Genomic DNA, 13143 nt, shown 5'->3' with positions numbered 1-13143 from the left:
ACCCAGACTAATTTATTGGCAGCAGACTCTGACACTCTTATCACCCAGTTTGTTACTAAACGACAGCAGTATAGCAATGAGCAGAATGCATTGAATTCTTTTGAAGAGAAAGTCTGAGGTAAAAATAAAAAAGTTCTACTTACCCAGGGCTTCCTCCCGAAGCCGATATGTCCCTCGTCGCCACCGCTCTAGTGTCCCAGGGTCCGCTCCGTTGCAGATGCCGACCTCGCCAGAAATTTGAAAGACAAGTGTGACCCCTGCCTTACAGCAGCAAATGTTAAGTTATAGAGAACACTGACAAATTGTGCAAGATGTCGTTTTTTTTTCTGCGCACAAAATTTGTATTCAGGTGCGATTAGCCCTTTGAGAAGCATGAGTTCTACGTTGAAATCAGTTTTTCTGTACAGAAAACGTGCACGAAAGTGTGATCCCTGCCTTAAAGAGGCACTGTGGTGACATATAGTAGAATGGAGTAAATTACTCAGGAATCGGGATACCCACTCTAATGCTGGGCATACTCGGTTCGTTTTATATTATCAATCGAGCCGCTGATGGCTCGATTGATAATATTCAACCTGTCCGATCACCGCGGCGGGTCGATACCACGCTTGATATGCGTGTACGAGCGGTGACGCGCTGGCATCGAGCGGCACATAATCTAACCATGTATGCCCAGCAATATGTTAGTTACTGCTGTCTGCCCTCCCACTGATGCTTACCCTAGACTGCTCAACTCTGCAAAATTATCCTCCCAGAGCATTGTTGGAGAACTGGCATTATTTTCACTGGCATTGGACTTCTCAGGAAACAAATATTCTGCAGAGTTGGACCTGTGAGGTCTAAAGATGTTACCACCTGTGCTAAATTTCAGAATGTGAGACAGGGAACACACTACATGCGTTTTTGCGCTTTGCCGCGAACAGGAAAAAGAGCACAATTGTAAAGGCTATTGAAGTCAAGCGCGGAAAACGCGTGCGCTGCATCCGTTTGTCTGCATTTGCGTTCGCGTTTTTTTGCCGTTTTCTAAAGTCAGTTTTCTGCTTTTTTCTCCGCACGTTTCATGGCAGTACATGCCATATAAACGCGGAAACGCACACCCGCAAAAACGCATGCGTTAGACACAAACGCAAAACCCGACGGAAACCTGGGAAACGCAGGGGAAAACTGCCCTGCAAGTGTGTTCCCTGTCTGAATCAGGGTGAGGAAAGATTTACCATTTGGATTTAAACTTTGTATAAGAATGCCAGTTGCATGCCTCTAACCTAACAGGAAACGCCAGAGCTCAGAGCCTCATGCTAGCAGGGATGGGCTCAAATTCGAATTTGGGTGAATCCGGATAGTTGCTATCCGGATTTCACCCAATTACCAGTGAGTACAAACACTTCCTTCTTCAACCTGGAAGGAGGAAGTGTTTGTAATCACGTGACTGCCGCGTGGACCGCATCGTGGAAGGCGCCGAGGGACGAACCGAAGAAGATGTCAGACAGGTAAGCTTGACACCCCCGCCCACCCCGCACAGGTAACTGGGTGAAATCCGGATAGCAACTATCCGGATTCACCCGAATTCGGATTTGAGCCCATCCCTGCATGCTAGTAATTAACCTTTCCTTCCATCCAAATCTAAGAAGGAGAAAACAAGTATACAGGCAGGTGCACACCCAGAGCGGTTCTGAGCGTTTTCAAAAACGTTTGCGGGTTGAAAACCGCTTGGCTAATGTATTTCAATGGGCTGCTGCACACCAGAGCGATTCGTTTTTTTCCCCAAACGCAAACTCGTTTCCTGCCGCATTTTTGCTTATTTCTGAGGAGATTCTGCCTCAATGTTAAGTTTAGGAAAGAGGAAAACCGCTCTGAAAAAACGCTAGATCAGAGCGGTTTTCCAAGCATTCAGTTACGGCTGTACTGTAACAAAATATAAAAAAAGCTACACAAAAAACACTCCAAAGACGCTAGGCATGTTTAGAGAATCGCTCTGATAAACCGCTTTAAAATCCGCTAGCGTTTGGGGATACGCTAGCGGTTTTTGGTGTGCACTGGCCCTACGTCTGGCTGTATGAAGCACGTTCTCATTGGATGGTTGCAGTCAATGTTCAGCATGTTGAGCTTTGTTGCCTTTTGAACAGTGATACATTTCTTTTTTATGTCATGGAATCGGCACAGAATGAATAGACCAAAATGTTCATAACCAACCTGCCAATCGTGGAGGATTAATCAATAAACAGGATATGTGGTTGTATCAACAAACTATTAAAAAATGAGTGATGATGTTGTTTAGTGGTTAGAGCTGTTGTTTGGCTTATTTGGAATCCCAAATTCAAATTTCAGACAGGATTTTTTTTTTTTTTTTAACCCAATAGTTTTTTTTTTTTTTTTTTTGTAGAAAAAGCATACAAAAGAAAAACATGATCTGAAAAGTTTTACAATGTCAGATTAAATAAAGGGAGGTACAGAAAAAGCTAACCAATAGTTTCCAATCCTCCAAAGAAGGGAGACTATTATTATTATTATTTATTGTATTTATTAAGTGCCAACATATTACGCAGTGCTGGACAATAAATACATACAATGATACAATGATACAAAGATACAAAGGATGGCAGACTTAGCAAGGTTATACAACATAGGACAAAGCTACACTAGGGAAGGGAGTAGAAAAGAGAGAAATCGAGAGCCCAATATGGTGTAGTATGTCAGAGTTACGCAGGGAAATGAATAAGTGAGATGGTTATACTCACAAACATGGGTTACCGCTCAGGCAACCACTGTATAGGCAGGTGAGGAGATTAGACCTGTCCTCACTCAGGATTAAGAAGTCGCTCTCTGTAGATCAGAAAAAATGGGGTAGGGTCACCGCTCCACCTGGGGTGGACTCAAGTATACTGGTAGGTGATCAGAGGTGCCAGCAGAATAAAATTAATATAAAATTTAAAAAATTGCCGGGAGGAAAAGTGGTGGACTTCCCCTCAATAATTAGACACCAAGGTCTGTAATCAAATCAAACGAATACATTTATTCAATAGTACCCCAAAATCTGCAACGCGTTTGGTGGGAACAGACCCACTTCTTCAGGCAATAAAACGGGGACAACAAACACTGTGAACAAAGGACAGAGGGTATTGCTATAAGATTGCAGCAAATAACAAACATACAAAAAGATCACAAAACGATGATATAGCAATGATCATATATCAAAAATCAGGATAATGGTTATGTAACAAAAGTAGGGACTAAATCCATAGGTGGCACATGAGCTAAGTGGAGTGTCCAGACGTATACATAGGGGTATCAACATATGTACAGACAATAAAATTATAATAACAATAAGTATAAAAGATAGGGACAATAATTATATATGCTAAATTCATACGTTTGCTAGATCAAAAGCCATAACAATGTAAACCAGGATGGTAATATATCAATGAAAGAACACAAATCAAAAAAAAATTACATTAAATTTGTACAGATGATAAAAAGGATGAAAAAATAGGGATAATATTTGTGTTAAATACTTGAGGCAAAAAAAAAAAAAAATATGTGGAAACATGTGAAGGTCATGATTGACCCTAGTTTTCCCGTCCTTATAGCGTGAAGGGACGGGAGGACAGGAAAAAAGGGACTAGGTATGTGCTTAGTGTCAAAGAACCCGTGGTTTTGCTAGTAAGAGATGGCCATGGGGTATAATGTTTTGCATTAGAGATACCACCATTAAAGACAAGGCTATAGGAGTGGAGGATACAGAAAAGTATGAACACATGGGGAAAGATAAAAATAATAATAACACCACCTGGGACAGCGGTTACATGGTGCTAGAGTCATATTAATTAGTGATATGTTTAGGTGAACATATCGGGGCAAAAAAAGGGGGGGTTAAAAATAGGCAAAAAAAAAAAAAAGGCATAAACAGCATAAATAACAGATGCAAACTTACCAGCAATCAATGTGCAGTGAATTTAGCGCCTCTGTACTGGTCTGAGGATGCTGGCTGGTTTAAATGTGAAAGCAGAATGTCATCTAGCCAATGGGAAGGCTCGTTTGATGTGGGAGGGAGGTGTGGATGGTCATGGTGATATTGATCTAACGAATCAGACTGCGGGGAGCCGCTGAGTCTGATTGGGCTGCTCTTTTTGGTGGGAAAGTGTCATCAGTGATGCATACTGTCATAGGCGGAGAAAAAAAAAATTATCTGGACAGTTTCCCCTCTTTTTCTTTTTTCCCCGCCTTCCATCTTTCTTATCCCCTCCCTTCCCCTCCTCCCTCCTCCTTTTTCCCCTCTATCCTTTCTCCTTCTCCCTCCCCCCCCCCTTTTTTCCTTCTTCCCCTTTTACTTTTCCTTCCCCTTTCCTCCTCCTACTCTCTTTCCCTTCCTTCCTTCCCTAATCGCGCATGACACAGAACATCCTGATATGCAACACTGGTGGCAAGTTGTTCAAAAAGATGTAGAGCAAAGAAATGCAAAATACAGGGAAAATTGGAGATAAAAAAGACATGGACAATTTCTAAAAGTGCATGATACACAACATCCTGATATGCAATACCAGTGGCAAATTATTCAAAAATATATATATATATATATATATATATCTATCAAAGAAATGCAAAAGACAGGGACAATTGGAGGTAAAAAAGACAGGGACAATTGAAAATAAAAACGTAAAAATGCGTTAAACAGATCCATGTTAAAATACATGATACATAAATAATAACAGATTGTAAGGTATAAAATAGTAAAACAAAATAGCCATTAGAAGAGAGTGACTAAGATAAAAGAAAAACTGTCAGAATGTATAATTAATGTATTTTTTCTAAAATTTCATTGAGGCCCTCCGGTACTAACGTTTTTAATGTTGGAATCCAAAACATTTCTCGTTTTTTGAGGTGCTCGAATGCATTTTGCTTACTTGGATCCACTGAGTCAATCAGTGTGATAATAACCACTGAAGGACCAGGGGATTTTCTTCTGATCGGTGCTGTGTGGACTCTCCAGGCCGCAGCACCGATCAGGAAATAGCCAGGGCGATCAGACTTCCCCCCCCCCCTTTTTTTCCCCACTAGGGAGATGTCCTGCTGGGGGGGGGTCTGATCGCCGCCGGCTACCCGCACTTTCCGGGGGGGGGCTCTTCAAAGCCCCCCTCCGGAGCGCTTTCCGCCCTCCCTGGCTTTCCCTCCCTCTCCCTTACTCTCTGAGCGGCGCAGGACGGATATCCGTCCTGTGCCTGATAGGATAGGCTTCTGCCTATCAGATGCCGGCGATCCCCGGCCAATCAGAGGCCGGGTATCGCCGATCTACGTCACGGCGCTGCTGCGCAGCAGCGCCGTGTGATGTAAACAGCGGGGATTTCTTCCCCGCGTGTTTACATTTTGCCGGCAAGCCGTGTTCGGCCGCTCTCCGGCTGTTCACGGAGACACCCTCCGTGAACTGGCATGGAAAGGCCGTTCGAGCGGCCGTTTCCATGCTATACCACTAACGACCCGCCGACGCCTATGGGCTTTAGGGGGTCGTTAAGTGGTTAAATAGTGATAGGTTGCTGTCGTGGTGGGTGCTGAAGTGGCGTGAAACACTGTGCAGTGGAAAATTCTTGATAATATTTCTTTTGTGCTGTCCTATTCTGCTACGTGGTAATTGTGTGGTTCTACCCACGTACTGAAGTCGGCATGGACAAGAGATCAAATAGATCACGGATTTACAGTCGCAAGTGAGATGTTTATTTATGGAGAAGTGGCAGTTAGTACTCGTGGAGGTGAATGAGGTATCTGTACGGATAAATTGGCATGCTAGGCAACGCATCCTGTTGCATGGGGAGCAGCCGGGTACGAGCGGTGCTAAGCGATCTGGAGCATCGTGTTGGAGTGGGTGCAATTTGCTTGGTGCTAGGATGCTCCGAAGGTTGGGTGCTCTTCTGTAGGTGATTTGTGGGGTTTTGGGTAAGATTGTCCGTAGGTAGGGGTCCTGTAGCAGGATTTCCCATCTGTTATTAAGTATATTTCGGATCTTTGAGTGTTGCGCATTATATTGGGTGATTAATCTAGGAGAGCCTGTCTTAGTAATGGGTTCGGTGGGAGTCCCTGGGGTAGTGTGATATTAGGCCCTTGATTTGGCATCTTTAATAAGTTTTCGGGGGTATTGGCGTTCTGAAAATTTTGTTATCAAGATGTCAGATTGTATATTGTATTCTGTTTGGTCTGTGCAGTTTCTGTATATTCTCCTAAATTGGCTGTATGGTGTATTGGTAATCCAGGGATGGTGATGGAAACTGTTGAAGTGTATGTAGTTGTTGGCATCAACCGGTTTAAAATAAGTCTTTGTTTTAAATTGATTAGATTCGATGTAGAGTATCAGGTCTAAATACTCGATAGTGGAATGGTGGTGGTGGTGTGTGAACTGAAGTCCCGCAGGGTTGGAGTTAAGGAAAGCTATAAAGTGGGGAATGATGGAGGTGTCACCTTTCCAAATGAATATGAGCTCATCAATATAACGTTTATAGAATACAATGTTTCTAGAAAATTGTCTGTCTTGTGAAAATTTCATATGTTCAAATAGACCCATAGTGAGGTTCGCATATGAAGGGGCGAAGAAACTACCCATTGCTTTCCCGCTTACCTGATGAAAAATTTGGTCATTGAAAGTGAATATGTTATTATGAAGAATTAACTCTGCACATTGCAGTAGAAAGGTTTGTTGTTGGGCTGGCATGGAGGGATTGGAGGCCAGGAAATGTTTTAATGCACTGAGGCCAAATGAGTGGGGAATATTGGTATAGAGTGCCGAAACATCACATGTAAGCCAAATGTAATCCGGCTTCCATGGGACATCCTGGAGGAAATTAATCAGTTGTTGGGAATCTTTTAGAAATGACGGTAGGGCCTGGACATGTGGCTGTAAATGTTGGTCCAGAAATTTGGAAAGGTTGCTGGTAATGGAGTTTATTCCTGATATAATAGGTCGGCCTGGGGGTTTATGAAGGCTTTTGTGTATTTTAGGTAAATAATAAAAAATGGGGGTGCTTGGTTGGGTGTTAATAAAGTTCCTTTCATTCTTGGTAATGATCTTTAGCTGAAGGGCATTGTTAATGAATGTCTTAAGAGTCTGATTAAGAGAGGGGGTTGGGTCAGAGGGCAGGGTTTCATACTGTGAACGGTTATTGAGAAGTCTAGCCGCTTCCTCAAGATAATCAGATCGATTTAGTATGACGATTCCGTCCCCTTTGTCTGCTGAACAACTTGCCACCAGTGTTGCATATCAGGATGTTCTGTGTCATGCGCGATGAAGGAAGGAAGGAAAGGGAAAGAGAGTAGGAGGAGGAAAGGGGAAGGAAAAGTAAAAGGGGAAGAAGAAAAAAAAGGGGGGGGGGAGGAGAAAGCATAGAGGGGAAAAAAGGAGGGGGAAGGAGGGGAAGGGAGGGGATAAGAAAGAGGGAAGGGGAGGAAAAGAGAAAGAGGGGAAACTGTCCAGATAAGGTTTGTTTTTTTCACCGCCCATGACAGTATGCATCACTGATAACACTTTCCCACCAAAAAGAGCAGCCCAATCAGACTCAGCGGCTCCCCGCAGTCTGATTCGTTAGATCAATATCACCATGACCATCCACACCTCCCTCCCACATCAAACGAGCCTTCCCATTGGCTAGATGACATTCTGCTTTCACATTTAAACCAGCCAGCATCCTCAGACCAGTACAGAGGCGCTAAATTCACTGCACATTGATTGCTGGTAAGTTTGCATCTGTTATTTATGCCCTTTTTTTTTTTTTTTTTTTTTTTGCCTATTTTTAACCCCCCCCTTTTTTGCCCCAATATGTTCACCTAAACATGTCACTAATTAATATGACTCTAGCACCATGTAACCGCTGTCCCAGGTGGTGTTATTATTATTATTTTTATCTTTCCCCATGTGTTCATACTTTTCTGTATCCTCCACTCCTATAGCCTTGTCTTTAATGGTGGTATCTCTAATGCAAAACCTTATACCCCATGGCCATCTCTTACTAGCAAAACCACGGGTTCTTTGACACTAAGCACATACCTAGTCCCTTTTTTCCCGTCCTCCCGTCCCTTCACGTTATAAGGACGGGAAAAATAGGGTCAATCATGACCTTCACATGTTTCCACCCTATATTGGGACACTCAATATAGCGATATATATATTTTTTTTTTGCCTCAAGTATTTAACACATAAATATTATCCCTATTTTTTCATCCTTTTTTATCATCTGTACAAATATAATGTAATGTAATTTTTTTTCTTTTTTGATTTTTGTTCTTTCATTGATATATTACCATCCTGTTTTACATTGTTATGGCTTTTGATCTAGAAAACACATGAATTTAGTATATATAATTATTGTCCCTATCTTTTATACTTATTGTTATTATAATTTCATCAACTTTTATTGTCTGTACATATGTTGATACCCCTATGTATACGTCTGGATACTCCACTTAGCTCATGTGCCACCTATGGATTTAGTCCCTACTTTTGTTACATAACCATTATCCTGATTTTTGATATATGATCATTGCTATATCATAGTTTTGTGATCTTTTTGTATGTTTGTTATTTGCGGCAATCTTATAGCAATACCCTCTGTCCTTTGTTCACAGTGTTTGTTGTCCCCGTTTTATTGCCTGAAGAAGTGGGTCTGTTCCCACGAAACGCGTTGCAGATTTTGGGGTACTATTGAATAAATGTATTTGTTTGATTTGATTACAGACCTTGGTGTCTAATTATTGAGGGGAAGTCCACCACTTTTCCTCCCGGCAATTTTTAACAATTTTATATTAATTTTATTCTGCTGGCGCCTCTGATCACCTACCAGTATACTAGGGAAGGGAGGACCCTGCCAAAGGCTTACAATCCAAGGGACTATTCATTTTCCATCTCATTACGAGCGTAAATATATAGTATACCAAGCGACATTTTTTTTTCTATTTACCACTGGACACATCACCTAGGAACTAGGTTCTCAACAGATGGTACGTGAACCCCTGGTGGTTCTTGGGCTGGGTTTAGGGGGTACTTGAACAATTCTTAGTTAATCTATTACAATATTTTTTTGTTTTGTTTTAATGGGCTTGATTCATAAAGCCCAGCTGCTATAGCAGCACAAGCTCCATGAGAGCAGCGCAACCTAAATTCAGGAAGGAACGCTTTGCGCAGTTCTGCCGCATAACGTGCTTTCCTTAGTTACGGGCGCTGCTTACATTAGCAACGCGTGTTTCTTTAAATGCTGGATGCTGCTGTGCCGCTACTATGCTAATTAACATAGTTACTACATAGTACTATGCTAATTAACATAGTTACTACATAGCACTACGCTAATTAACATAGTTACTACATAGTACTATGCTAATTAACATAGTTACTACATAGTAACTATTTTAATTAGCATAGTAGCAGCTGCGATAGTGAAGTATCGCGGTTGCGATACTTCACAGCAGTGGCCGGAATTTAAAGGAATGCGTGTGCTAATGTAAGCAATGTACATTACTAAGAAAGGCACACTGCGCTGCAAGACCGCGCGTAGCATGCCTTCCTGGATTTAAGGTTGTGCTGCTGTCATAGAGCCTGCGCTTAAAGTGTAGCTGGCAGCCATACAATCTCAGAAAAAAAACACATATATAAGTAAATAAATGCTTTACTTACTTAATAACTTACTTTACATAACATTTGTATTGTTCTGTCCACTTCCGGTGACTTTGGTAGCGATTTTAAAGGGAACCTTAACTGTAAAAAAAAATGAGTTTTACTTACCTGGGGCATCTACCAGCCCCCTACAGCCATCCTGTGCCCTCGCAGTCACTCATGGCTCCTCTGGTCCCCCGCTGCCAGCTAGTTTCGTTTTGGCCGACTGCGGGTCGGCCGGCCGCCATGCGTACGTTTTTACGCATTCCTGCTGGTGCAGGAAGCTATTGCAGATATCAACAAGTACAGTTTTACGCATTACGAGTGTACTTGTTGATGTTGAGGTTGAAGGCCTTAGACTCATTCAATTTGGGACATCAACAAGGCTTATTTGCTGCCAATTCTATCGCATTTATCTAATCTTCACTGAAAATTGTACTGTTAGTGGGCACTATTTGAGCCTCTCTGAGGGGAAAGTTAGAGATATTAATTGATCAGTATTTTCTGTAAAGCAGTGTGGACAATGTAATTGTGTCAAAAATCCAGCAATGTGCAAAGAATTTTCATTTTTTTCCTTTACATTGCTCATATTTATAAATTCTAAAACATATGTGGTAAAACCTTACTCCTCTCTACTGTAGAACTCCTTTCAACCCCCAAAGTTTTTTATACAGAGTTTGTAGCTGTTTTCCTGCTCTAGATTGCAGGGCTGTGGAGTCGGAGCAATTTTGGGTACCTTGATTTGGAGTCGTTGGTTTCATAAACTGAGGAGTTGGATGGTTTTTGTACCGACTCCACAGCCCTGCTAGATTGTCCGACATTTGCACCAGTCATTTATATTGTTGCTCAAGGAAGCAGCTGTGTTGCCTGGTCTGGTGTTGGCAGTAGAATAGAAAACTGATGCCTTTTAAAGTGACACTGAAGCGAAAGATAACCCTTATGATATAATTAATTGTATATGTAATACGGACAATTAATAGAACATTCGTAGCAAAGAAAATAGTCTCATATTTTTATTCTCAGTTACGGTATATAGCCTTTTTTTTATGACATTGCATAATTCTCTAATATTTGCAGTTTAAAAACTAAACAATGCATTTTAAACTATGAAACAGAGCAGAAAATCTTATCTGAAGTTGTCTTACACTGTTTCTTTTATGTATAAGTGCTTCAGAAAATAGCCTCCTTGGCGGTAATCCCGAACTACGTTCGGGGTAAGCCGCCGGAGGGTGCCGCTCAGGCCCTGCTGGGCCGATTTGTTTAATTTTTTTTTTGCTGGACGCAGCTAGCACTTTGCTAGCTGCGCCAGCACCCCGATCGCCGCTGCCGCGCGCCCGATCGCCGCTATCCGGTGCGGCGCGCGGCCCCCCCCCCCCCCCCCAGACCCCGTGCGCTGCCTGGCCAATCAGTGCCAGGCAGCGCCGAGGGAAGGCCCGGGACTCCCAATGACGTCCCGACGTCAGTGACGTCGGTGACGTCATCCCGCCCGTCGCCATGGCGACGGGGGAAGCCCTCCAGGAAATCCCGTTCTTTGAACGGGATTTCCTGATCGGAGATCGCCGAAGGCGATCGAAGAGGGCGGGGGGATGCCGCTGAGCAGCGGCTATCATGTAGCGAGCCCTGGGCTCGCTACATGATTTAAAAAAAAAAAAAATTAAAAAAATGTGCGGCGCTGCCTCCTTGCCGGATTTTTTAGACCGGCAAGGAGGATAGCACTGCTCTCTGACTAAATTAGTCGGAGAGCTCAGAGAAGCTCTTTTGCATAGATAACAAGTGAAGTTACTTAGTTACATAGTTATTTGGGTTGAAAAAAGACATACGTCCATTGAGTTCAACCAGAGAACAAAGTACAACAGCAGCCTGCTCCCTCACATATCCCTGTTGATCCAGAAGAAGGCGAAAAACTCTTACAAGGCATGGTTTATTGTTAGTTTATTAACGCTTCCTGTACCGGAAACAATATGAGACTCATATATTTGCTACTAATGTTCTATTTCTTCTCTGTACTACACATTATGGTAGGTAGAAAAAAACCTAATTCTTGTAAAGGTAATACCTTTTAATGGCTAACTGATAAAGTTAAATTATGCAAGCTTTCTGGGATCTAGTCCTATTCTTCAGACATTTTTCCAGATGTTAACTGAAGTAAAACACTGATGCAGGTCTGTACTGTTCACACATAAAATTCATTCTATCATAAGTTTATTTCCACTTGAGATTCCCTTTAACGGCAACATTAGTCCATTATTTATGTGCAATAACCTGTGAAGACATAGAATATATGTGCCACTATTTTGCTCTTGTTTTTTATACCTGCAAAAGGTATTGGTGGAAAAGTAAAGAAGAACTCTACCCAACGCCATATGGTACGAAAAGTGGAAGTAAGCCTGTGTGAGCTGTTTCTTTGATGCATTCTTCACAATAAAAATTATTTTAAATTCTGGTAGCTTCGGGCCTCCTGTCTTTCACGTCTATAGGTCTTCTGGGTTTGGTGCTAAGGCACAAAGTGATGGTAAAATAGTGTGTCCTCCACAGCAGTATTTAAGGGATTTCACCATCTACAGTAGTCAGTGCCTGGGCATTAGGAGGTTCTCCTGTCAGTTTATGAAGAGCTGTGTATGACTCACTTTTGCAAACAAAAAGCTATGCTTGAGTCCTCTTTAAACATAGAAAGACATACATTTTGTTTGCACATTGCAAGTTGTTAAAAGAAGACACATACTTTTGTCTTTGTTTGCCCCTATAGAAGACCTGTAAACGTCAATGGATCTTGCTGTGTAAACACACTTTCAGGGGAACTTGTATGCAGAGCTAACCCTTTAGTGCCTGAAATGTCAGATGTTTGTTAGAACCACGAGCTATAAAGAAAATAATGTTATTTAGGTGGCTTGAAGTGAAGGAAAATGCATTATGTTTGCTTTAAACCAGATGTATGGTCGAGTATTATTTTTCCTTGCCCCCACTTCAGGTTTCTATCCCATTCCATAAAAAATACCCTTCTGTCCTCCAAAAATCTCTTCTACTCCTCACACCAGTGATCCATGCTCAGATGTTATGGACTTGTTCTCAGGTGTTTTGGAGGAAGGCTTCTGCATTATAACAGCTGCCCAGCCTCCTGCAGTGCTTTCTGGCAAGGAGCAAAGTGTATATACCACTTGCCCTCTCCCCTAAGCTTGATGGGTTGCTTATGTCAGGGTATGGCTGCAGAACAAGGGTGCATGATCTTCTGGGATGTGACACATTGGGTCTTGGCAGGAGTAGTGCTGGAGTGCTACTTTAGCATCCTCCAATGTTTCATTAGGGACTTGTGGCCCATAGAATGGAGCAGAGGCAGGACATCTACAAGGTGCAGATAAGAACAGTACATTCTGCTCAGAGGGAGGGTGATATATAAACCCCCAAATTGATGACCCTAGTAGGCAAGTATAAGGTAGGAAGGGGTACATCTTCCCGTTAGCTAGAGGCAGTCAGGAAGTGTTCATAGCCTTTAAGCCCGGCTTCAGTGGTATGTGTGTGTTAGCTAT

The 13143-nt window shown here is 42.3% G+C and overlaps 1 protein-coding gene across 2 annotated transcripts in view; it reads left to right on the top strand.

Moving 5' to 3' along the window:
- DAGLA (diacylglycerol lipase alpha) overlaps positions 1–13143 on the top strand; it is a 153824-nt gene that overhangs the window by 36499 nt on the left and 104182 nt on the right. The window lies entirely within an intron of this gene.

The sequence above is a fragment of the Hyperolius riggenbachi genome, chromosome 11 (assembly GCF_040937935.1).
Source record: "Hyperolius riggenbachi isolate aHypRig1 chromosome 11, aHypRig1.pri, whole genome shotgun sequence".
Lineage (NCBI taxonomy): Eukaryota > Metazoa > Chordata > Amphibia > Anura > Hyperoliidae > Hyperolius > Hyperolius riggenbachi.
The sequence above is the reverse complement of the archived record's forward strand: the minus strand, read 5'-3'. Positions and strand labels throughout refer to the sequence as shown.